This window comes from Lissotriton helveticus, chromosome 10 (genome assembly GCF_964261635.1).
Source record: "Lissotriton helveticus chromosome 10, aLisHel1.1, whole genome shotgun sequence".
NCBI classification, from domain to species: Eukaryota; Metazoa; Chordata; class Amphibia; order Caudata; family Salamandridae; genus Lissotriton; species Lissotriton helveticus.
Genome location: NC_136071.1, coordinates 506,531,086 through 506,557,497, shown reverse-complemented (window position 1 = coordinate 506,557,497; position 26,412 = coordinate 506,531,086). Strand labels below are relative to the sequence as shown.

The 26,412-nt window shown below is 42.4% G+C and overlaps 1 protein-coding gene across 2 annotated transcripts in view; it reads right to left on the bottom strand.

Moving 5' to 3' along the window:
* The window catches only part of LOC144784313 (ankyrin repeat and fibronectin type-III domain-containing protein 1-like), a 2,450,348-nt gene that overhangs the window by 34,434 nt on the left and 2,389,502 nt on the right, over positions 1-26,412 (bottom strand). The gene's annotated exons all lie outside the window — the stretch shown is intronic.

The window sequence follows — 26,412 nt, the reverse complement described above, 5'->3', positions numbered from 1 at the left end:
TCCCACTCCAGTCAGTGCAACAGTAAGAAAGTGTTGGATAGCGGAGGCGTACAAATTACTATTCCCACTCCAGTCAGTGCAACAGTAAGAAAGTGTTGGATAGCAGAGGGGTACAAATTACTATTTTCAATCCAATGAGTGCAACATTAGGGAAAGTGGTGGATAGCGGAGGGATACAACTTATTTTTCCCAATCTAGTGAGTGCAACAGTGAGTGCAACAGTAGAGAAAGTGTTGGATAACGGAGGGGTAAGAACAAAAGTTACTTACCTGTAAACTGTGGTTCTCTAGTATTGGTGTCTTTCATAGATTCACATGCTTGAATATCCCCCGTCGTCGAAGTGGGAGTTCCACTGTACATAAAATAGCAGTCATATATGCATGTATAAATGAAAATTATAATAAATAAAAATATACATACATATAATGCAATAAATTGTAAATTCTAAAAATACCATAGAACATAATAGGCCCATTGAAAAGCCTAAGGGAGAACTCACTTTAGTAGCTTATCAGTGTCATTATGTGTTGGTCCACATTCCAGCCAATCAGGCTGTAGCCTCCTCTAGAACCTTCTCCTCAGAAGCCCAAGTCCTCAGATTTTCGTAGCACAAGTAAGTAAAAGTGCCTGAGGAGAAGAGAGCCTCTGAGGGGAGGATGGGAGGGTCGCATGTGAATCTATGAAAGACACCAATACTGGAGAACCACAGTTTACAGGTAAGTAACTTTGGTTCTTCTCCAGTATTAGGGGTGTCTTTCATAGATTCACATGCTTGAATAGAGTAGAAAGCAGTAGAGCATCATAAAAGTCATAAAGGTGATACATCAAGCAATAAGGTAAACATATTTAGACAATATGCAATAAAAACCAAACATTATTAATAAAAAACCTTTATGACTGGAGGCGGGTAGCAACAGAGGCTCACCTTTATTGGAAAAGATTCCGCAGCACCGCTTGACCCACTGCCGCATCCGCGGCGTCTGTTGATTGCAGGCAGTAGTGCTTAGTGAAAGTATGGCTGCTCGACCAAGTAGCAGCTCTGCAGATTTGTCGTAGGGGTACCCCTGCAAAAAGGGCAGCCGAAGTAGACATTACTCTAGTCGAATGAGCACGAACTGGAGCAGAAAGGGGCTTTCCAGCCCGTTGGTGGCAGAAGGATATGGTAGAGGATATCCACCTGGTTATAGTCTGTTTGGTAACGGGTTGCCCTTTGCAAGTCGTACCATATGCCACAAACAATTGATCTGAGTTCCTGAAAGGTGCAGTTCGTTGAATGTAGAATTTTAGACAACGTTTGACATCTAATGAATGCAATGACCGCTCAGCTGGAGTTTGTGGAGCGGGAAAGAAAGTTTTAAGGATGACAGGTTCGTTGAGATGAAAGTCACTAGGAACCTTTGGGATGAATTTAGGATTAGTTCGTAATGTCACAGCCTCATTGGAGAATTGTAGGAAAGGAGGCTGTATGGTAAACGCCTGGATGTCCCTGACCCGTCTTGAGGACGTCAAGGCGAGCAAGAGAGCAACTTTCCACGTGAGAAATGTAAGAGTTGCAGAGTGAATAGGCTCAAATGGGGGTAGAAGTAGTTGAGACAAGACCAGATTCAAACGCCAAGCAGGCGGAGGGCGACGGATAGGTGGAAACATCCTAAAAAGGCCCTTGTAAAATTGCTTAATGATCCTTGAAGAACATAGGGATGTGGAACCATCATGGCGGAAACGGGAAATCGCCACCAGGAATACTTTAAGAGTTGAATGTGACAGTCCCGACTTTGCTAGGGATAAAAAGAAAGGCAAAATTTGTTCAGGTTTTGCAGTCATTGGGTCCAAATCCTTAGTGCGGCACCAGACACAGAAACGCTTCCACTTTAATTGGTACGTTTTTATAGTGGAGGGAGCGCGAGCCCGCCCTAATACCTCCCTGCAGTCCCTATCGATATTTAAACGTGCAAATTCGTTGTACTCAGGTTCCAGGCATGGAGTTGAAGATATGCCGGATCCGGGTGACAGATTTGTCCGTGCTGCATAGTGAGGAGGTGCGGGAAAGGAGGGAGTGGCAATGGATCGGACTGCGAGAAGAGGAGCAGGTCCGTGAACCACGGACGTCTCGCCTATTTGGGCGCAATCAGGATGATGTGACAAGGTTGGAACCTCATCCTGTGTAAGAGGCGAGGGATCAGAGGAAGTGGAGGGAAAGCATAGATGAAGTCGTTCGACCAATTGATCGAAAATGCATTTCCGCTCGACTCTCTGTGGGGATGCCGACTTGCAAAGCGTTGGCATTTCCTGTTGGCAGCAGTCGCGAATAGATCCATTTGTGGCCGGCCCCACCGCCGGAAGATGAATTCGACCGTCGGCTGATTGAGTTCCCACTCGTGATTGTCCGACGATGCCCGGCTGAGTGAGTCCGCCAGGACATTGGCCACACCCGGCACATGAATGGCTGTGAGATGAATCTGACGTTGAATCGCCCAATCCCATATTTCTTGTGCCAGTTTGGAAAGTAGGAGAGACCTCGTGCCGCCCTGCTTGTTGAGGTAGTGCATGCTGGTGGTGTTGTCCGTCCTTACCAGCAAAGTGTGTCCCTGCACTAACCTCTGGAAGGATTTTAGGGCTAAGAAAATCGCCAGGAGTTCCAGACGATTGATGTGCCAAGTTCGTTGGGATGGTGTCCACTTCCCTTTCACAGACATGCCGTCGAGATGCGCTCCCCATCCTTCGAGAGAACGCGTCTGTTGTAAGTGTCAAAGTTGGAGGTTCGTGCTGGAATGGACGGCCCGCAGATATGTTTGGAGGGTGAGCCCACCACTCCAGCGCTGTCTGGATGCGAGGTGTCAGATGAACCTTGTCCTCGAACGACCCTGACACCTGTTTCCACTGCCTGTCCAATTCCTCTTGTAGAGCCCTCATGTGCAATCTGCAATTTGGAATAAGTTGGATGCACGAGGAAGTCATGCCCAGGAATGACTTGAACGTTCGGACAGAAACGTACAGTCTTGATTGGAGGAACCGCACCATCTTTATCATGCGGTCCTGTCTTTCCTGGGAAACGAACACTTTTCCCTGCCGAGAATCTAGCAAGGCTCCGAGAAAATCTCTCCTTTGCGATGGTTGAAAGTGTGACTTCTGGCAGTTGATTGAAAGCCCCAAGGTTTGGAAGAGGGAGACGCAGACTTGAGTGTGCTGCTCCGTTAGGTGGAAAGTGTTTGCTTTGATGAGGCAATCGTCTAGGTATGGGTAAAATTGGATACCTTGGAGACGCAGGAAGGCAGCTACCGGGGCTAAGATCTTGGTAAAGACCCTCGGTGCTGATCTTAGGCCGAATGGTAGAACTTTGAATTGGAAGTGCAGGTGTCCGACTGTAAAGCGCAGATACTTCCTGTGTCTGGGGGTGGATTGGCACATGGAAATAAGCGTCCTGGAGATCGATGGTTGAATAGAATTCCCCTGGATTGAGAAAATTCAGAATGTGAAGCAGGGTTAACATCTGAAAAGTTTTTGAAATGATAAATTTGTTTAGGGCTCGTAAATCTAAAATTGGACGCCATTCCCCCGACTTCTTCTTGACTAAGAAAAAACGGGAATAAAAGCCCTTGCCGCGTTGACCTTGCGGCACGACTTCGATGGCTCCTTTTTTGATCATTAATTTCACCTGGGCCAGAAGTTCCTTGAAATGGGGGGAGGGTGGCCCCGAAGGTGGACAAGTGGGAGGAAATTTTGTGAATTCCGGGGTGTGTCCTTTGGAGATAACGTCCAGGACCCATTGGTCGGAGGTGATGTTGGACCATTTGCAAAAGTATTTTGAGATGCGACCTCCAAGATTGACAGTCGGCAGAAGGAAAGGACGGAGACCGTCACTGCTTTTTGTTGTTTGAGCCACCTCTATAGGTGGTTTTTCGCTGGTATGGTCTGGTGGTAAACTGACGATTTTGGGATTGGTAGGAACCCCTCTGTCGGTTATCGTTATAAGTGTTGGACGAACGATATTGACTTGATCCTCGAAAAGTAGAGGAACCTCCGCCTCTACCTCGTGCCCCCCGAAAGGGCCGCTTCTTGTACTGGAGGGTAGCCAAGGACTTCGCAGTGTCGGTGTCCCTTTTGATCGCCTCAAGGGCATCATCAACGTGTTTGCCAAACAATAATTCTCCGTCGTACGGCAAGTCTAGGACTCGTGCTTGTACCTCTGGACGGAAGGTGGTAGACCTGAACCAGCCTTGACGCCTCAAAACTGCAGCCCCAGCCAATTGACGAAAACCCGTTGAGGAAATGTCGAGTGCACAATCAATGATTTCGGATGAAATCAACTCCCCTTCCTGTATAATTGCCTGTGCTTCTGCACGGATTGCATCAGGTAGTTGAGGAATCAATGCAGCAACTTCGGACCACATCTGGCGGTCGTACCGGCCCAGAATAGCCAGAGTATTAGCCGCCCTCACCGTAGTAGCCGCCATGGTGGTGAATATCTTCCCTATAGAATCCAACTTGCGGCCCTCCTGATCAGGAGGAGATGTAAGTGGCGTAGCAGGATTGCGTGACCTTTTCTGTGCAGCCTGAGTTATTACCGAATCTGCTTTAGGTTGAGACACTAAACAGGCCGGGGAAGATGGTGGAGCTTTGTATTTCCTGTCCAATCTGGGCAAAACTGCAGGTACAGAATTTGGACGTTCCATCAATTTAAGGCCCTCCTTCCAAATATAATCCACAATAGGTATAGTGTGGGATTGCCTTTGAGATAGGTCTTTAAAATCATAGAGGAAGCATTCACTTTCATGCTGATGTTTTTCGACCGTGAGATGAAAACGTTTTGCAGCACGGATCATCAAATTGTGAAAATTTGCGATGTCCACTGGAGGCGACGCTAGAGGTGAGGCGGGCGGAGTGGAAGGTGTTTGAGCCCTGTAATTGTCCCACTCATTCATATCGACGTCATTGTCGTCGTCATCAGTATCGTGAGGATCCGGGTCTTCGTCGCCAGTGTAAGGACGGGCACCACCCGGTGACACGGGTAAAACTGGTGCGGGTGTTGGAGGAAGTTGCGGTTGAGGCTGCGGAGGAGGTTGCGATGCTGGAGAGGCAGGTGTAGAAGGCGGAAACCTGCGGTTATAGTCATCCAGCATATGCTGTAGGTTCATGACCAAAGAGAGAGGTATCTGTGTGATTGGTTCTGAAGGCACTAGTTCCGACGCATCAACGGGAAACAATGCAGTCCCATCTTCGACATTGTCCACCACATCACCCTCATCACTACATTCCTGGTACTTAGGGGGTCATTATGCGTGCGGATTTTCCGCTTACTCCGGGCCGGCGGAAGCCACCGCCGGCCCGGAGTATGCGGGAAATCCACCTGAAAGACCCACCGCCAAATCAGGATGGCTGGTGGGTCTCACAATCTGTCCGCCGCTTTTCCGCCGCGGTCGGAAGGCGACCACGGCGGAAAAGCACTAACATGGCAGGCGGTGTCTATCAGACACCGCCAGCCATATTAGGATGTAGGGAAAGTCATGCTTTTCCACGGCGGCTTTTCCGCCGTGGAAGAGCATACGGACAATCACTTTGGGGGCCCGTTGCGGGCCCCCTGGGTGAAGGTTGCGTGGGGGGTGCACATGGGGGGTACCTATGGTACCCCCCTGCCTTTGCGTGCACGAAGCGGCAGGCACCGCGCGGTGCCTGCCGCTTTGTGCATGCAAATGCACAGCTTTTTTTTTTTTCATTGCGGCGGGAACTGCTTCAAGCAGCACCCGCCGCAATGTAAAACATACAGGATGTGACCGCCAGGGTGGCGGTCACATCCTAATTGCCATGGAGGGACCGCCGCTGCCCATGCGGACGGTCCCTCCTACTCAGGGGTGGCGGACAGACGCAAGTCCGTCAGCCATCCTAATCGGCCCCTTAATGTTTAAATCCGAAGGACTGGTAGCCTGTTTAAAAAATTCTTCTACCTCTGAATCGTTTCCGGATTCTTCCGCACCAGACTGGAATAATTGGTCTGGAAGACGAGTGCCACTTCTCACGGGACTCAGTTGGATGAGAGGAACTGTCCGCAAAGAAGAAGCAGTAACCACTGTATAGATGGCAGCTGTTTTCGGCATAGGTTGTCGAGACGTCAACGAGCCCGTTGGCGTAAGTGTGGCAGTGTCAGAAGGAGCCTGAGGCGGCTGCGTCGTCACCACGGAGGAAACCGGCGCCGAAATGGAAGGATTTTTCCTCGTCGACGAGGATTTCGTGACCGTCGACGTCGACAAAATTGGAGCCTTCGTCGTCGACGACGACATAGACGTCGACGGGATGACAGCCGTCGTCGAAGCCGTCGATGATGGGACGACGGCCGTCGTCGAAGCCGTCGACGATACAACCGTGCTGCTAGAAGACTTGATCTTCGTCGACGGTGTTCGCGTCGACGAAGGAAGCGTCGACGATGATCTCGTCGTCGACGGTTTCTCTTTGACGGTCGTCGACGAAATCTTCACAATAGAAGAGATGGGTCTCACCTTCTTGGTTGTCGTCGACGAGGTGATCGTCGTCGACGTAGCGCTGGTCGACATTGTACATGTTGTCGTCGACGTAGAGATGGTAGACACTGACTTCGTCGACGCCGAAGACGTCGACGGGTGCGTCGACGAGCCCGTCGACAAGCCAAAACCAGCTTTTTTAATGGAAGGCACTGTTTTGGGCGCAGACGTCAGAGAACTAGGTCCCGTAGAAGTGCCCTGAAGCAAATCCTGTGGGGAGACAATCCTAGAGGACTCCAACAGTCTACTCTTCTTAAGAAAAGGAGAAGGAACCTCGGTCTCACACCCACGCTTCTGAGAGGATCTTGAAAAACCAGAAGATAAACTGCCTACCTCAGAAAGTGCAGTGTCCGAAGTCTTCAACCTCTGTAGCCACAGAAGGAGACGAGCCTCTCTATCCCTCAGAGTCTTAGGAGGGAAAGTACGACAGTACTTACAGTTTTTCACCTCGTGGTCTGGGTAGAGACAGTAAATGCATTTACTGTGTGGATCCTCGTGGAAAAGGCGTAATTTACCACAAGAAGGGCAGGCTTTAAACAAAGATTTCTTGTTTGAAGACATTTTCTGATGAAAAAGAACAGGTAAAGTTGAAGAAAACTGAGCAGAGCTCAGGGAGACTCCCTTCACACGACGTGCGGTAGAAAATCTGAGGACTTGGGCTTCTGAGGAGAAGGTTCTAGAGGAGGCTACAGCCTGATTGGCTGGAATGTGGACCAACACATAATGACACTGATCAGCTACTAAAGTGAGTTCTCCCTTAGGCTTTTCAATGGGCCTATTATGTTCTATGGTACTTTTAGAATTTACAATTTATTGCATTATATGTATGTATATTTTTATTTATTATAATTTTCATGTATACATGCATATATGACTGCTATTTTATGTACCGTGGGACTCCCACTTCGACGACGGGGGATATTCAAGCATGTGAATCTATGAAAGACACCCCTAATACTGGAGAACAATTACAAACCCACTCCAGTGAGTGCAACAGTAGGAAAAGTGTTGGATAGCGGTGGGGTAAAAATTACTATTCCCACTCCAGTGAGTACAACAGTAGGGAAAGTGTTGGAGAGCGGAGGGATAAAATGTACTATTCCCACTCCAATGACTGCAACAGTACGGAAAGTGTTGGATAGCAGAGGGATCAAATGTACTATTCCCACTCCAGCAACTGCATCAATAGGGAAAGTGTTGGATTGCGGAGGAGTAACATTTACTATTCTCAATCCAGTCAGTTCAAAATTAAAAACGAACAAAATATCAGCAAGATTAAAATATATTTTTAAAAAGTAAACTTACAAATATATTAAATAAATAAAATATTTTCATACAGATAAGTATTTTTATTTAGAAATTATTTATGAACAAAAAGATTAATGATTACATAAATGTAGTCTATTTACTTCCCACCCTATAACACCACACAACTCACAACCCACATAAAAAAATGTATTTGCATAATTAACATAATCAAATAGTATTCATTAAATAAACACATTAAAACACATAAAATGTAATTAACTTCCCACCTTTTACACCTATAATCCCCGCAGCCCACACCTAAAATTAAACTGTAAAAAAATGAATTACACAATTAAAATACTTTTACAATTAAATATCTAATAGTATTTAGCTACTAATTATTAAGCAAGTAAACTTAATATAAACCCCACCCTTCACCCCTATAAACCAAAACCCATAAACACACATATAATTAAACTATTACACTAATTAATTATCAATTAATTAATATCAATGATCAACAAATAGTAATTAAAATAAATTACTTCCCACCCTTTACCCCTGGAAAGCCCACAACCTGCACCTAAAATTAATTACACAATTACCATAATTAATTGTCAATTAATTAAAATAAATTAACAACTAATTATTAATTAAGAATAAATTACTTCCCACCCTCTACCCATATAAACCCCACAGCCCGCACCTAAAATTAAGTACACAATTACCATAATGAATTGTCAATTAATTAATTAATATTAATTACCAACTAATCATTTTACCATAAATAACTGACAATGAATTTATTAATATTAATTGACAACTGATTAATAATTAATTGAAAATAAATTACTTCCCACCATCTACCCATAAACCCCACAACTCACACCTAAAATTAGTTACACAGTTGCCATAATTAATCCTTTAATAATGAATTAATTAATAATATGAATTAACAACTAATTATTAATTAATTAAAGATAAATTACTTCCCACCCTTTACCCCTATAAACCCCACAAATCGCACCTAAAATTTACCCCACAAAAATTAAGAACACAATTAACATTATAAACTCTCTATTAAAAAAATATTAAATAAATATATTCATTAATTTATTATACTTAAATTACTTCCCACCCTATTCCCCTACAATCCACAACCCGCTAAGGAACTAAAACACACAAAATGTATTTAAATAAAATGAATAACTTCAAAATGTTTAACACATATATTTAAAAACATAAACAATACTGGCACAAAAACATACATCACATATATTTAAAATATATACTAAAATACATAACACTAATTAGCAAATCAATATATTAAACCCCTACATTTTTGCAAATGATATTAATTACTTCTATATTTTTAAAATCAATATTTCTTACCTTAAAGTTGATATTCTTGACCATGTTATTCTTGCTGTCGATATTTCTGTGTCACGATATTTAAAACTCAATATTAGTATAAGTCAACATTTTAAACTCGATATTTTTACTAAATACCGCATCAGTATGACTTGGGGGAGCCCGCCAAGGCACTAGAGCACTGTGTCCTAGGGGGGCACCCACAGAGGATGACCCCCCTGTGCATGCTAGCTCGCCCTTGACACAAGAATTGTGTTGGGGTGAAAAAGTACAGTGTTTGAAACCAAACACAAGGCAATTTGGTAACTGCATAGTGGAGCTGGCTATCTCGAGTTTTCTCAGTAGACAGCCCATGATACTCTGTGGACCGCCGGTCACTTTCAGTAAAACCTTGTTTACAGGGTTACTGCAGTGCAGGGATATACATGTATAAACATATATATCCACACCTTTAATGTAATGCACTTTACGTCTTGGGCCTAGCAGGGCAACCTTAAGAGTGACTTACTTATATTAAGGCAGTGGTATGGTTCCGCAGCCCATAGTGTGTGTGCAGAGTCACACTTCTAGCATACATACTGCTCATGCAAGGCAGCAATGGCAGACCTGTAGACACACTTTAACTTGGGCCACACAGGGTGGCACAAACAGTACTGCAGCCCTGGTTACCACTTTACCACCCTTGGCCTGTGTGCCACTGGTACCATATACTATGGACTTATAAAGAGGCAAAGTACCTTGCCAATTGGGTGCACAAATTTAACATCTCTTTTAAGGAAAAGAGCACGGGCACTGGGTCCTGGTTAGCAGGTCCAACAGCACTATCATAGTAAAAAAACAGTATCTAGAAGTTCTAATGTGCGCAAAAAGTGTGTGGGAGGGTGGGCATCTGCAAAGAAAGCCCAGTTTCTAACATCTACCCTAACCTCTTCTTTTTCAGCTTACCACAGACCGAATATATTTGAATACAGCCTAGAAAGCCAGTTGATCCATTGTCAAACAACACATCCCTACTTGGATATTACTCCTAAAGTCTTGAGACAGTCTTTTAAAACGAAGCACATGTCCACTGTTTTCGATGTGACTGAAATCGTAACCTGACAGTGGTTTATGGCAATAGTGTACAAGTAAATCCAACACAACAACCTTATAAGTGTGTTTGTACATTGACTATGTAACTATAGTCAAATGTTACTGCACTGGTGTGCTCCCATCTGTTGATGTATTGTTCTTTTGTGTGCAATATTTTTTCTTGTATTGGTTACTTCTTTGTGAGCAAGCTATTAACACAATTTGTGACCTCTGCTAAACTAGACGTTGTCACAGTATGTAACTGCACTGATGGAGATGGTCCTGGATTTGGTGGTCTCGATTTCTAACCCATGGTAAAGTTGGAAACTAACGAATTCTTTATTCAGGGATGAAGGCAGATTTGCTCAAGCATTCGAATGGCTAGTTGCTGTAAAACAATATCATGATGACACCCAGTGGTTGCAGCCTCAAGACTTACAAAAAATTAGAACAAGTGTCCAAGCCACTTTGACAGTAGAACTGATACTTGAAGAAAAGGAATACGGATACAGGTTGCCAGATTTCTTGGAGAAAAGTGTTATAGGTATGGGGCAACTGAACTTTCTACCTGTTGATAAAGTGCAACGCTACCATTTTGTAACAGGAAAGAGATGTAATGAACAAAACAATTGAGGGGCATATTTACAAGCCCCTATCTCAATCATAGTGTCACTTTTCATGACTTTGTGTTGGTGATAGGAGCTTCACCTTATTTACAAGGCAGCCCGCCACCTTGTAAATAAGGCCCCCTTTCACGCTACACTTAGCATGAAAGGGGAGGGCAATGGGTGTTGTGGTGAGCGTTCCACCACAACACCCATTGATTTGGCGCTACCCTATATTTACAAGGGTGGCTTAAATATGGGGCAGTGCGAAAATTAAGACAAGGGAAAACCTGGTCTTACCCTAGCGCAACGAGGAGAAATGTTTAATTTCTCCTTGTTTTTGCTGTTTCTGTGTGCGCAGCGTTGTGCAGCACACATGGAAACAGCAAAACGCCATTCATTATTTATGTGTATGTAGGAGTCCCTTCCTGCACATAAAAAATCTTTAGAAAAAATGACTTATTGCAACGTCTATGTGTGCTGCATTAAGCAGCACACATAGCACACATAGAAGTTACAAAACACCACTTAAAGATTGTTTATGTGCAGGAAGGAGTCCCTTCCTGCACATAAACAATCTTCCCTAACAATACAGACACCCTTGCACTATGGTACCAGGGCGCCTGCATTGGCGCTAGGCAGCTAAATTTAGCGCAAGCTCAGGGGGAAACGCAGGGCTGCACCATATTGTTGTGAATATGATGCAGCACTGTGTTTCAGAAGTGGTGGAGCGCGGCGTTAAGCCAAGAAGGGAAAAAGCTGCGTTCTGTCATTTCTATTGTAAATATGCCCCTGAGTATACTTGAGCTTACAATGAAGCTGAGGATGAAATTAAGTCATGCTAGGGTAACTAGACGTCATAGGCCAATAAGGTCCAGCTGGAAGCCTGGGACTAGGTGATTTAGAATTCTTATCTTCCAATTTCACCACCTTGTTAGAGAACCTGGATATTACTCCCAGTATGAATGGATGCAGATTTGGGTGGTGGAAGTGATTCAGTGCATGACAATTAGCAATATTTTTTGCTCGGTCAAGATTAAGACTTTTGAGACTTTGAAAAAATATAGTATTGGGGAACACTCACTTGGGGAAGTACACCAATCTCTGGTCTCTATATTATCAGAGGAGGACTGGACAGTGATAAATGACTGTTCAACCTCAAGTGACTCTCACAAATGAAGACTAGTCCCACCTTTAGACCTGGACTTTCAAAACTGCCAAAGCATGCACAAATTTGACACGATATTGATGATGTTGGAGAGATAGTACTATAAACTGCCTCAATTTAACACCATTGATGCCACAAGATCTGACAAATGCTGGAGGCACTGTAGGCACCGGGCACACTGAGAACCCAAATTTGCATGAAACTGGTCTTGTATTACTTGTGCTCAGGTTCAAACAGGCCCTGACTTGGCTGGTCGTGCAGGACTTTTCTCACTGGAGCAGGATCAGGGCTGGTTTGCAAATGGCTGGGTCTAATCTGAGGTGGCATGGTGGGCAAAAAGTGATTCCCCAAGTTAATTACCAGAGGCTGAGATTAATTCAAGCACCTCGCCCATCATTTTTTGTATACTGCATAGGGGCACATTGCTTCATTTATTTTGAGGTGCCCGATCATCACTCGACTTTGGGCTGAAAGATAAATTGTATTCTCTCTAGAATGTCACTGTTCCTAGAATGATGGTTAACATTCTTCTCTGCCTCCCCTCATGAAAAGCATATCTAATGCAGACTTGTGAGGTCAAGTTAGCACCATATCTGTTGTTGATTTCCAAGTATCCAAATATGTATTACCACTGACACATCATCTGCCCCAACATGGGAGGAACGGTAGAGTATGGTGGTACATACTTTCCAAGAAGAAATGTACCTACTTTGTCACTAATTCATAGCATTTGTTCACTGTGATATGCCTGTCAGTGTCGTCATACTTGTCCATAGGATTTGGCGAGATCACATACCTTAAGTGCATGAAGTTGCTATAGTTTAATGAAGATGCTTTAGTCACCTGCGTGGCATTGGTGTCAAGTCGCCAGAAATCCAGGGGTAGTGAAGTGACATCACACACCGTTTGACCTTTACTTTCGCTCATACACACGCTTACACATACACACATTCATACACTGCGCCACATACACAAACTCCCAACCTCAAGCACGCATACAACACACATTTAAAAGTGTTTCTTTCTTAAAACCTCAGCTATCAGATAGGGTCATATTCCAGATAATTGTAGTCCGTTTTATTATACTAACAGTGAATACTTTTATGGACTATTTGTGTAATAAAAACAATTGTCAGGAAACCTGGAAAGATGAGCCCTAACCGACGTCCATTAGGACTAGCTGCCCCTGTGTTCCAGGCACTGATTTTGTCATCTCTGAGGCAAGGAATCGCACAGGCACTGGAAGGGTGACAAGGGGAAATCCAGGGGTCGCAGCTGCAACCCTGGTGACCCTTACATGACGTCCTTGTCGCGTGGGAATTCCCACCAGGAGTTTTACACAAGGAAGGGGAAAAATCAAATTCGTGTTTTTTTAATGTGTATTTAGCCTCATGGAATTACTGTAGGAAGTCACGGGATCTGGTTTTGGGCTGGGTGGATGGCAGGTTTAACTTTAGTTTGAATGTAAGTACTTATTTCCAGTACATTGTATTAAAATTTATGCTGCAATGGAGCTACCACACTTCACAAAAACTAAGTTTGAGAAGGTATGTTGACCATAATAATGTGATATATATATATAATAAACAGCACTTCCTGGATTTGGTGACTACTCTCTTTTGTCCTGAGAGCGTGTATTACTGACTTTGGTTATTTGTTAATATATATATGTATATATATGATATATATGTGTGTGTGTGTGTGTATATATATATATATATATATATATATATATATATATATATATATATATATATATATATATATATATATATATATATATATATATATATATATATATTTCACTGAAAAAACCATAGGTTTCAGGAGTTATATAGTTAGGAATTAGCTTTTAAAAAAACCTTTGAAATTCACTCAAAAAACTATAAGTTTTAGTGGTGTTATAGTTAGCTGGACATTTTACTCATACAAAACCATTGAAATTGCTCCTATATAGTTAGTTGTACTAACTATATTTCGCGCACCCGCAATCCACTGCTGATGATGTCACATATTAGATCATTCATGACATGGTCAGTGACATCACTGATGACATCTCAAATGACATCACTGATGACATCACTGATGACATCATCCAGTGAATGTGGTTTGCTTCGTTATTTAAATATGCATTATATTTATAGCAATTTGCATTAAAGAATAAGTGGATATATATAAATAAATATTTGGATGGAGGATTTAGTAGCAGTGTAATTGACTGTTTACTTGACCAATTTATAATGTCTCACTAAATATAGTGGATAGTGACTAAACTGTCTGAATATCTGTATCACTTTGTCAGTTGTTGTGTAAACTGATTCTACAGTTGGCTACTAGCTATGTGAAAGTCTATATTAGTTATTGATTAGTTAACTGAGTATTTGTATGGGAGTGTGAAAGTGTGTGTGGTTCGGTGGGGGGTGTGTGACTGTCCAAAGATGTGTGAATAGTTGATTCAGTAGATATATGAAGTTAAAACTACATGTTCTAACAGTTGTTTGGGTGAGTGAATATCTTTATGGGTGTGGTGATGAGCAAATATATTTCTCAATGGTACAGGTCCAACAAACTAGAAATATAAAAGGCAGTGTATGTGTCAGTTGTTGTATATAAATAAGTATACATAAGAGACAATGATTGTGTGAGTGACTGTATGGATACCTGTATACTTGTAATAATGATTTTATAATTCACTAAGTATGACTTACTATCTAAATGAATAGAAGAAGTGGTGTTTGTATAAGTGTTTTGCTAAGTAAATATGTAAGTATGATCCATTGTTTGCATAAGTGAGTAGGATGACTTCATATGTGAATAGGATGCGTGCTGTTGTTTAATGTCGATATAGATGTATAAGTATTTTTGATAGTGTTCTATTATTCATTGACAGCATGTGTGAGTGAATCCATAGGTAAGTGATTAGATGTGTGTATACATCTATGAATCACTGAGTGGATTTTTAGATACTTGTATTGCTCTGACAATGGATTTAAATATGATACTCTGTATTTTACAAAGAGTGATGAAAAATTGTAATAGTGTATGAAAAGGTGTATGTGATTGTCACGTGGATGATGTCATCAGTGATGTCATTTGAGATGTCATCAGTGATGTCACTGACCATGTCATGAATGATCTAATATGTGACATCATCAGCAGTGGATTGCGGGTGCGCGAAATATAGTTAGTACAACTAACTATATAGGAGCAATTTCAATGGTTTTGTATGAGTAAAATGTCCAGCTAACTATAACACCACTAAAACTTATAGTTTTTTGAGTGAATTTCAAAGGTTTTTTAAAAGCTAATTCCTAACTATATAACTCTTGAAACCTATGGTTTTTTCAGTGAATTTGCAAGGTTTTTTAAATGCTAATTCCTAACTATATAAGGCCTGAAACCTATGGTTTTGTCAGTGAATTTGCAAGGTTTTTTTAAATGCTAATTCCTAACTATATAAGGCCTGAAACCTATGTTTTTTTCAGTGAATTTCAAAGGTTTTTTAAATACTAATTCCTAACTATATAAGGCCTGAAACCTATGGTTTTTTCAGTGAACTCGCAAGGTTTTTTTAAATGCTAATTCCTAACTATATAAGGCCTGAAACCTATGTTTTTTTAGTGAATTTCAAAGGTTTTTTAAATGCTAATTCCTAACTATATAAGGCCTGAAACCTATGGTTTTTTCAGTGAATTCGCAAGGTTTTTTTAAATGCTAATTCCTAACTATATAAGGCCTGACACCTATGTTTTTTTTATTGAATTCGCAAGGTTTTTTAAATGCTAATTCTATTAGCGGATAACGTTTTTATATATTAAAACGTTTTTTAAATCTCAAATGCCTGCTTTGCTAACAGAGTTTTTAAGCACAGGCTCTTTTGTCTCTGGTGGCCATCTTGGGAGACTGCATATCAGAATTTTTTTAATGAAATATAAGAGGATTTGAGAAGTCACTCAAAATGTGCCCTAATTTTTCTTTCTTCAGCACTAATCATAATTTCTATGGCAAAATGAACCCCCTCATTTTGATCCTTTGCAAATTAAATGTTTTAAGTGTTAACACTTTATTCCAATCAAGATGACTTCAGGTGTGCCATACTTTTGTCATAAGTAAGACTGTTAGCGCTCTAGTTGTTCTGTAGAACACTCTGGGACATTCTGTCATTGGGCTATAGTTGGGCTACATCTGGCTGATATTTGGGCTACATTTGTTTTTTTTTGTCTCTGGTGGCCATCTTTGGGCTACATTGGGCTACATTGGGCTACATTGGGCTACATTTGGGCTCTAACATATATATAGCCCAATGTAGCCCAATATATATTTTTCAAAGTTAATTTTCGTAAAACCCACTGGAGCACATATCTTGAGACATAGCAAAGGCACATCGTGCTACCAGTCCCTACAATTTTGCCAAGTTTGGTGGAAAACCATTCAGCCGTTCGGGCTAAAAGTGAGTCCAACCGCCCTATGGAAATTAACATGGGGAAAACACGTTTTGGGACGCCCCTTTTATCTTGGCCCCCGCTTGACGAATCCCCCCCAAACTTTCAGGGAAGGACCGGAGCGCCGCGAGGCAAAGTTAAGGAAAATTTCAGGAAGATTCCTCACCGGCGCCAAAGTTATTCCCAATAGAATGTTGCGATTTCCCCATGGAAAACAATCCTAACTATATATACCTACTGGCTATCGCCAGTAGGTAATATATATATATATATGTCGACAATGTGATCCAGATAGGTCTCTCAGTGCTCAACAGCGGTTGCTTGTCGCTGTCGCTGGGGTAGGATCCTGACCCTCAAACTTGATTCCAGCATAAACAAATTGTGCAGCACTCCAAAGTAGGTTACTTAGTGGTTTTTATTAATCCACAGCTCCCCTCTATGCTGCACTTCATGCTGCAATGGAGCTACCACACTTCACAAAAACTAAGTTTGAGAAGGTATGTTGACCATAATAATGTGATATATATATAATATATATATATATGCCTTTGAGTAGCAAGCTTCGTGAATATCCGGTACCTATGCTTTCCAGGTACGAGTAGGACCCCTTCCCCTTTTTGGGCAACGCGGCAGGAAGTTGTTGTTCCGGATCTGTCCGGGATTATCTATTATCTCCGGCGAGGAGAAAGCCGCAACGCCCCTGCCTTACCGTGAATGTGTTCCAGTGGGACGGCGACCAGAGACCTTTGTCTTCGTCATTACGGAGCTGGTCTCGGAGTTTGAACCCCGGAGAGCACTTTGGAAACGGCAGAGGGAAGTGTGCGCGACAACTGGTAGGACATTTATTCCAATTTACCAGTTTGTCGTTTTCAGTGCATTTTGAATACTAGCCACAACTTTTAGCGCTTACTATGGCCGCTGACAGACTGCGCAATCGAGCCCAGGCAGCAGATTCCATGTTTCTGGATTCCCCGGCAGGGGGATCCGTGAGTACCACACCCCCCATACAGGAAGCGGGAGTAACGACCATCAAAGACTTATTTAAGAAATTAGAACGCGCAATGCGCGCTGAACAGTCAAAATGGTGGGAACACCGATCTTTATCCCGTTACTTGGAGGTGGGACGTGGGCCCAGGGGATTGAGAAGTACTATCGCTCCGAGTTACGAAAAGCCGGATCCGGCTATGTTAGCGGAATGGGCGGAAGCGAACCTCAATTGCTCTAGTATATACTTGCGTATATTGGTGAAATACGCTGATAGTGATCGTATCAAATTACAAGCTGAGATCGACGCCTTGGAGGATGAAATATCCAAAACAGAAGTCACTGATTTAATTACCAAAATGAGGGCCGATATGATGACTCGTCTAACAAAGGAGGAAGAAATTATAAAAAAAAGAAAAGCTTACAAATTTGAGCGGGATAGAATTGACTACTTAAATGGACAAGTTTTTACTTTCGCCAAGAGGTATGAAGCTGTAAAGGCGAAAGCACGCTCAAATATGATGACCCAACAAACAAGAGAAGATGCACTATTACCAGCTACTTCCTTCTCCAGCCTAAGTTCTGCTGTAGAAAGCGATGCAGAATTAGAGTCAAGTCGTGAGGCCAACTTGGGGTTTACCAAACTTTCCCTGGCACAGGAAGTAGACTGCTTATGCCAGGACCGACGCGAGACCTTGAGATCACAGAAAACTCGCGCACCAAAAAACAGCGGGCAAATCACAAACGCTGGCAATGCAGGAAATGCCACGCCCGGAACCTCAAACGTTGGCAATTCGAACAAACAGGGTCATTGGAAACGCCATCAAAGGAAAACGAAGAAAACACAGCAAAATCAGTAGTCAACCTCTCCAATTTGAAACTCACTCCTGCGGAAACTGCCGTGCTCAATCTAGGATTATCATATTGTCCGCCGTGCAATATGAACTATGCTGACACCCGCATGGACATATATAGATTTACACGGAAATTGAAACTCAAGAAGTTCTTTGAACAACATCCAAAAAAGAACTTTCCGCCTGAGACGGCATCTAGTTCCACTATAATCAGCAGTCAGAGCCAGGCCACCTTTAACATGATTTGGGATCTACAAAATGAGTCAACCACTGATAACATGGGGGATTTGCCACTAGTTCCAACTGGGCAACAGACCACTCCCTTCAAAGCCAAATCCACCTTTCAACCAATTATGGTCCATGACAACTTGGATACATTCCAGGAGAGTGTGGTTCGAGACTTGAAACAACTGTACATCACGATGAACAAAAAGAAGTTCCATATATCAAATCAAAATCGATGTTATAAACAACTAATTGGAAAACTTCAGAAAGATCATGATATTATCGTGAAACAGGCCGACAAGGGCGGAAATATTGTCCTTTGGCCCAAAAACATGTATCTTCAACAAGCTGAATCACAACTCAATGATATCTCCTGTTACCGACGAAGCAATATCCAGGTTGTCAAAAATACGTGGGTTGAACAACATCAAAAATTACAAGCATGGAGAAGTGCTGGACTGCTCACACATGAGGAGTTCAGGTACTTAAGAAAGGATCATCCGGTTATTCCCTCTTTTTATCTGATCCCAAAAATTCACAAGGATATGGACGTACCACCAGGCCGTCCCATCATTTCGGCTATTGATAGCTCATTGGAACATGTCTCCAAATATATAGACTTCTTTTTGCAAAGCCATGTTAAGACTCTCAAATCATATGTCAAGGATTCTTTTGACTTCCTGGGCAAGATTGAACACTTTGTTTGGGAAGAAGATATGATTTTAATGACTTTGGATGTCTCATCCCTTTATACCTCGATAAAACATAGCGACGGATTAAAGGCTCTGAACTACTATTTGAACAAAGGCTCCCCCCAATCGATGGCACATAACAAAATGCTTTTGGACATGACCAAAATGTGCCTCGAACAAAATTTCTTTATCTTCAATGGCGTAATCTACCACCAGGTTAGGGGTGTGGCGATGGGGACCTGCTTCTCGCCTAGCTACGCGTGTTTACACGTTGGGCTATGGGAGGAGCAGGTCCTAGTTGGCCAACACCACAACCTTATTTCTAACAATATTGCTTTGTATTTGCGTTACATTGATGATATTTTTCTTATTTGGAGGGGCAGTATAAACAGTGCTGAGGCTTTTATTGACTTGATTAACACAAACACCGTTAATTTGAATTTTACTTCAAATATGAGTTTTAAATCTATCTGTTTTTTGGATGTTGAGGTATTTGTTGAGGGTAATAGTCTGAGTACAAGGCTTTACAGAAAGCCCAGCGCAGGAAACACCATTTTACATTCTAACAGCCATCACCCGGCACATTTAATTCGGAGTATTCCTTTCGGGGAAATGCTCAGAATAAAAAGAATTTGCAGTACCGATGCCGAATGTGCGGCTGCACAGGAGGCATGTAGGTTACGTTTCCTGGCCAGGGGCTACTCTAATGAGAATCTCAGCAAAGCGATCAAGCGTTCAAATTCAGTCAGCAGACAGGAGGCTCTGATTCCTAAAGCAAGAAACATCCACTCGGATGTTTCTTTGATAGGGGATACTAAGACCAGTTCCCCACGCATTATTTTGACATATAATCGTCAACATGGGGCCCTTCGAAAGATCATACACAAGAACTGGAATCTGGTTCAAAGTGATCCAGTGATTGGTCACTTAGTCAACACAAAACCAGAACTTACATTTCGGAGATCCCCCTCTATGTCAAAGGCTTTAGTTAGCAATACTTTAGAGCCCAATGCCTCCAACACCTGGTCAGCACTAAAGAAGGGTTTTAAGGCGTGTCCACAATGTAGAGCCTGTCGATTTGGCAGCAACAGGACTCACTTTAATAGCCCATTCCATGAACATCCTATTGCTATTTCCAAGTGGCTTACCTGCAAGACTGATTACGCCATTTATGTGTTGGAGTGTCCGTGTGGACTGCAGTATGTGGGCAGTACCAAGCTGCCCGCCCACAAACGGATACTCCAACACATACGTGCAATATCAGGGCACGATCAGAATTATCCGGTTGCCAGGCACTTTCAAGAAAAACATCTAGGCATACCTGATAAGCTCCAAAAATGTTTTAATTGATTGTGTCGAGGTCTCGAGAAGAGGAGGTGACCGTGAGGCCAAACTCCGTCTTCTGGAGACAAGATACATTTTGGAGCTTAATACAAAGAATCCTAATGGTCTAAACGACAGGGAAGATCTGTACACTTGTATTTAGGATTATTCAGGATGCCTATTAGACCTGTCCGGTTATATTCTGTTCCTCATGTGGTTACTCTCAGTGTATATAAAATGAATCATTTTTTAACTATGAAACTAAGAATTCTTAAAATTTTTTATATGATAACATTTGGGAATTATCGGTTACAACATTTGCACTTTATTGCTATTTTTGCACTATCACTATTTGCACTTTCCATGTTTTCAGCAGACATTGTGACATGCCCACTTGGGCTACATTCAAGTTTCTTGAAAATATTGTCTCATGATTTTGGATTAACGCTGTATTGAATAAGAGCAGGTTATTTGGTTTTCATCACTAACTGGACATTTAGATTATATACAAGCTATGGGCCGATGCTCTTGTACATAGATGAAATTATTTGTCATGTATGCATTTTTCTACCAGTTTTGTGCTTTGTAAATATGCTCTTGTTTTCATTAACTGTACATTTGGTTTTATTATCTGTGAAAACACTGTTGAGTATATCCAGTTTGTTTTTTCACGGCATTCTTTATTGATTGCACATTTACAGCGTTTCCATTGTATAGTATTTTTACCATTTTCATGACTCAATTACATGCACTGTCACTCTAAAAGTTCTGCTCACTGTCAAGCAGTTTGTCATGTGATCAAGCCTTCTCGAAGGCGAAACGCGTCATGGCGGCAGCGCTGGCTTTATTTCATTAAAACCACCTTGCACCAGCACTTTTTGGGTCGACTCTTTGTTGCTTTGGATTTGGCAGGACTCTGCCTTTGAGTAGCAAGCTTCATGAATATATATATATATATATATATATATATATATATATATATATATATATATATATATATATATATATATTAATATATAGCTTGTTTGAAAATTAGAAAAAAACAGGAACACTATCAATGGCAAAGAGACGAACACTAAAGGTGACTTCAATCCTCCACATTCAATTTGATAGGAAAGAAAAGGACTCATGTATTAGTTAATGCATTTTGTCTATGCAAGTATTTTTAAAGCACAAAGCGTGCCAAATGTAATTGAAGCTTTTTACAGGAAACATTAAGACGGAAGGGGTATAATAGAACATGTAGGTTAACAGAAACAGAGGCAAAATGTGGCCGAGATGGGTTTACAAGAGAGGGGTCCTTAGGGCGTCCCGGAATGAGTAATGAGAGACAGGAAATTTCAAGGAGAGAGTTTTTAATTATGGAAGCACAACAAGAAAATGTAGGACTATTGCTTTTTTGGTAGCGGGTATGTCTACAGTCAAGCATCATTTGCTTCTGGTAGAGTAGAAATCTTCTTCGGTTCATTTCTTGCTTCTGGAATAAATAGGTTGTTGTAGAATGAGGGTCATTTAAGCTATGCACACAATTATGATGATACTTCTTGTATTCAGTGAGAACCATAAGTGAGAGCCATAAAGAGAAATGAGAAAGGGGAGTGATATAAGGACACTGTTTGGCTAGTCGGATAGGACTTGCAGCTGAGTTTAGGACCACTTTTTAAGGGACCAAGGGCATATTTACAAGCTCCTTTTGCCATAAGACCATCACTTTTTTTGATGCTCCAGTGGCATAGCACCATTTCCCATATTTACAAAGTGGCACTAAGCCACTTAACTGGACTTAATGCCACTTTGTAAATATGCCACTTTCTGCCGCATTCCTCTGCGGCAAAGGGGTGTTCAATGGGTGTTGCCGTGGGCATTCAACAGCAACACCCATTGCTTTTTTTATGCTTCCCCAGATTTACAAGGCTGAGGCAGCGCCAAGAACGAACGCCAGGGAATACTTGGTCTTAGAATGGCGATACGAGGAGAAATTATGAATTTCTTCTCATTTTTTGATCTTTCAATGTGTGCTGCATTCTGCACCACATTCAAAAGGTGAAAATCGCAATGATTGATTATGTGCAGTAAAGTGGTGATTCCTGCACATAAACATCCCCCCTGCAGTGCAGGCACACTTGCGATATGGCAGCAGGGTGCCTGTGCTGGTGCTAGGCAGCTTTTGTTGTGCCAGTGCTAGGGGAAACACAGGGGTGCACCGTGTGCTTGTAAATACAGCGCATCACTGCGTTTAAAAAATGTCAGAGCACAGCATTGCCAAATTTGGCGTAGCACAAATTTTTTTTTGTAAATATGGCCCAAGTTACAGTTAGGTTCTCGAGTCAGGGAACATTGCCATCAGATATCAGTGATTACCACTACCCTGAAAAAGAGGGGAGCAGATCATCCAGTGATTCGTTATGTTGTCTGCTTGCGGGAGAGATGGGAGTCCAGAGGGAAAATGACTTGCGACTCGGTGTAATCTGAAATCACAAGAACATCAGTTCCAAGCTACAATCCTAATGTAAACCAATTGAAATATATATGAAAAATAAGTCATTTTTGGCGGGTGGGACATCACAGCCTATGTCATGTAGACAGTGTATGGCAGTGCACATTGTAATGTTAAGGCTCTACACTGTAGCGCTGCAGTACTTGTAAAAGTGGTTTGACTGTATAGATATAAGTAATCTCTCCTCATGCTGTGCAATATATGTGAAGTATTTTATATCCAGAATAAGATCAACTGATACCGAGGGCCATATGTAGTATAGCATTTTCCCATAGACACAGAATGAGTAACAGCCTTTGATACATCTAGCCCAAAATTACTTATATCTGTGAACGTTATACTGCCGTGTGAATGGCATTTGCAAGTTATGACAAGGCACAGACTTTAGTAAGACAGGACCCATGCAGTTGCGGTTTCAGGGCATAATGTAGGAGCTGAAGTATATGTGTATTGTTCAGAAAACATTGTTTGAATCGAATATTTGTACGGCAGTTAACATACCACTAAATATAAAGTATGATTTTAGGTTTCTGCTGCTACAGGATATTTCTCTGACTTCGCACAATCCCACAGAAACAATGTTTGGTTGACAAATTCTTTGAAATTGTCCACTGGTCCCTCGCAATTAATGTGATTTTATCCTACAAAGACCCTTTCAGTGTTTATGAAGGAAGTGTGGGAGAGCCTAATTAACAGTCATTACAGAAGGTTCAGGTAGGGTCGCACCGGCTCTTTTCTGGAATTCGTGAATTTTTGTTACAAGTTCCCTTGCTCACTTTGCCACTGGATTCAAGCTAGCCTGGCTGATGACGGCTGATTAGCCAGAAACCGGTCCCAGGATGCTTGTTTCCGGTCCAGGGAAGACATGGCTTGCGAGTTCGGGCTGGACTGTTCCCATGAGGCACAGGGTCAGACTGATTTGTATATGGTCATGTCTGAACTGGGGTGGTGAAGTCAGCTAAAGAATGATGATGGATTAAATCCAGATCAGTTGATTGGGGGTGAGTTCTTGCAATGTTGAACACTCCGTCCATCATCCCCTTTGGTTTTGCTTTGTTCTCCCTAAGTTGGCAGGGTATGCCCAGACGTGGGTCTCTTGCTCACTTTGCCAATGGATACAAGCTAGCCTCGCTGATGACAGCTGATTAGCCAGAAACCGGGCCCAGGTTGCTTGTTTCCGGTCCAGGGAACACATGGCTTGGCAGTTCGGGCTGGACTGTTACCATGAGGCACAGGGTAAGACTGATTTGCATATGGGCATGTCTGAACTGGGGTGGTGGAGGGAGCTAAAGAATAATGATGGATAAAACCCAGATCAGTTGACTGGGGGTGAGTGCTTGCAATGTTCAACACTCCGTCCATCATCCCCTTTGGTTTTGCACAAGTTCAGTGATAGACAACTATGGAAATTTAGATATTACCAATTATCTCCTTGGAATCACATAAAAGGATGCCTTGTTCTAAAGCTGCTTAACAGATATATATGAAAACTTCACCCGTCCAGAAGAGTGCCGCGTCCTTGGTGGATTTGGAGCAGTGTACCTAAACTACTAACGCTTGGCACCACCAGCGTAAGGCATTGCGGTCATTGGAGTCGACGAAGTCGTCAATCATTCAGATTTCTGGGATTCGGATATATGCCGCCCCCTGCTCCGCAAACCATGATGTCTCCTGGCAGGACGAGGGAAGTTCATCAGCCGCGCAGAGGGAGGATTCCACAGAACACGGGGGAAACAGAACAGGCGTAGCCACCCGTGAGCAAGCACATTCAGTGACGGGATACAACATGGAACTTACTAATCCTGTTCCGGTGTTATGTGTGGCCAATAGGACTCCATCTTGGGATTTAAAAGCATCCTCACTGTGAGCTGATCATATTTTACACGAGCTGGAAGAAGGCGACTAGCCGAAACGCGTCCTCGAAAATAAATTTACCTGAACAGACCCGAGAGTGCAGTGTGTTTCTTGAAGCACGCGAGCTTTTATGTTTTAATGGACCCACCTCCATGAAAACTGCACCCGTCCAGAAGAGTGCCGCGTCCTTGGTGGATTTGGAGCAGTGTACCTAAACTACTAACGCTTGGCACCACCAGCGTAACGCATTGTGGTCATTGGAGTCGACGAAGTCGTCAATCATTCAGATTGCTGGGATTCGGATATATGCCGCCCCTTGCTCCGCAAACCACGATGTCTCCTGGCAGGACGAGGGAAGTTCATCAGCCACGCAGAGGGAGGATTCCACACAACATGGGGAAAACAGAACAGGCACATTCAGTGACGGGATACAACATGTAACTTACTAATCCTGTCCCGGTGTTATGTGTTGCCAATAAGACTTCATCTTGGGATTTAAAAGCACCCTCACTGTGAGCTGATCGTATTTTACATGAGCTGGAAGAAGGCGAGTAGCCGAAACGCGTCCTCGAAAATAAATTTACCTGAACAGACCCCGAGAGTGCAGTGTGTTTCTTGAAGCACGCAAGCTTTTATGTTTTAATGGACCCACCTCCATGAAAACTGCACCCGTCCAGAAGAGTGCCGCGTCGTGGTGGATTTGGAGCAGTGTACCTAAACTACTAACTCTTGGCACCACCAGCGTAAGGCATTGTGGTAATTGGAGTCGACGAAGTCGTCAATCATTCAGATTGCTGGGATTTGGTCGGATATATGCCGCCCCCTGCTCCGCAAACCACGATGTCTCCTGGCAGGATGAGGGAAGTTCATCAGCCGCGCAGAGGGAGGATTCCACACAACACGGGGAAAACAGAACAGGCGTAGCCACCCGTGAGCAAGCACATTCAGTGACGGGATACAACATGGAACTTACTAATCCTGTCCCGGTGTTATGTGTGGCCAATAAGACTCCATCTTGGGATTTAAAAGCACCCTCACTGTGAGCTGATCGTATTTTACACGAGCTGGAAGAAGGCGACTAGCCGAAACACGTCCTCGAAAATAAATTTACCTGAACAGACCCCGAGAGTGCAGTGTGTTTCTTGAAGCACGCGAGCTTTTATATATATATATATATATATATATATATATATATATATATATATATATATATATATATATATATATATATATATATATATATATATATATATATACACATACCTGTTTACTTGTTACCTTATGTGGAAAAGCACTCAATACACTATTATATTTATCTGTAGTTATGAGCTGTATTTTCACACTGTAGTTATGAGCTGTATTTTCACACTTTACCAGTAAAAAAACATACTGGTTTGTATCTCCTATGTGCAATATTTTGTCTAACAAACATGCATGTCTATTTGTTACTGTATTTTGTAAAACAACTAACTAAATGGTGTTTTTGATTTTTCTTATCAACTCCATTCACATTTTTCCAGTAATTCTATGTCAAGACCAGAGGCACAGATTATGCATATCTGTCTCCGC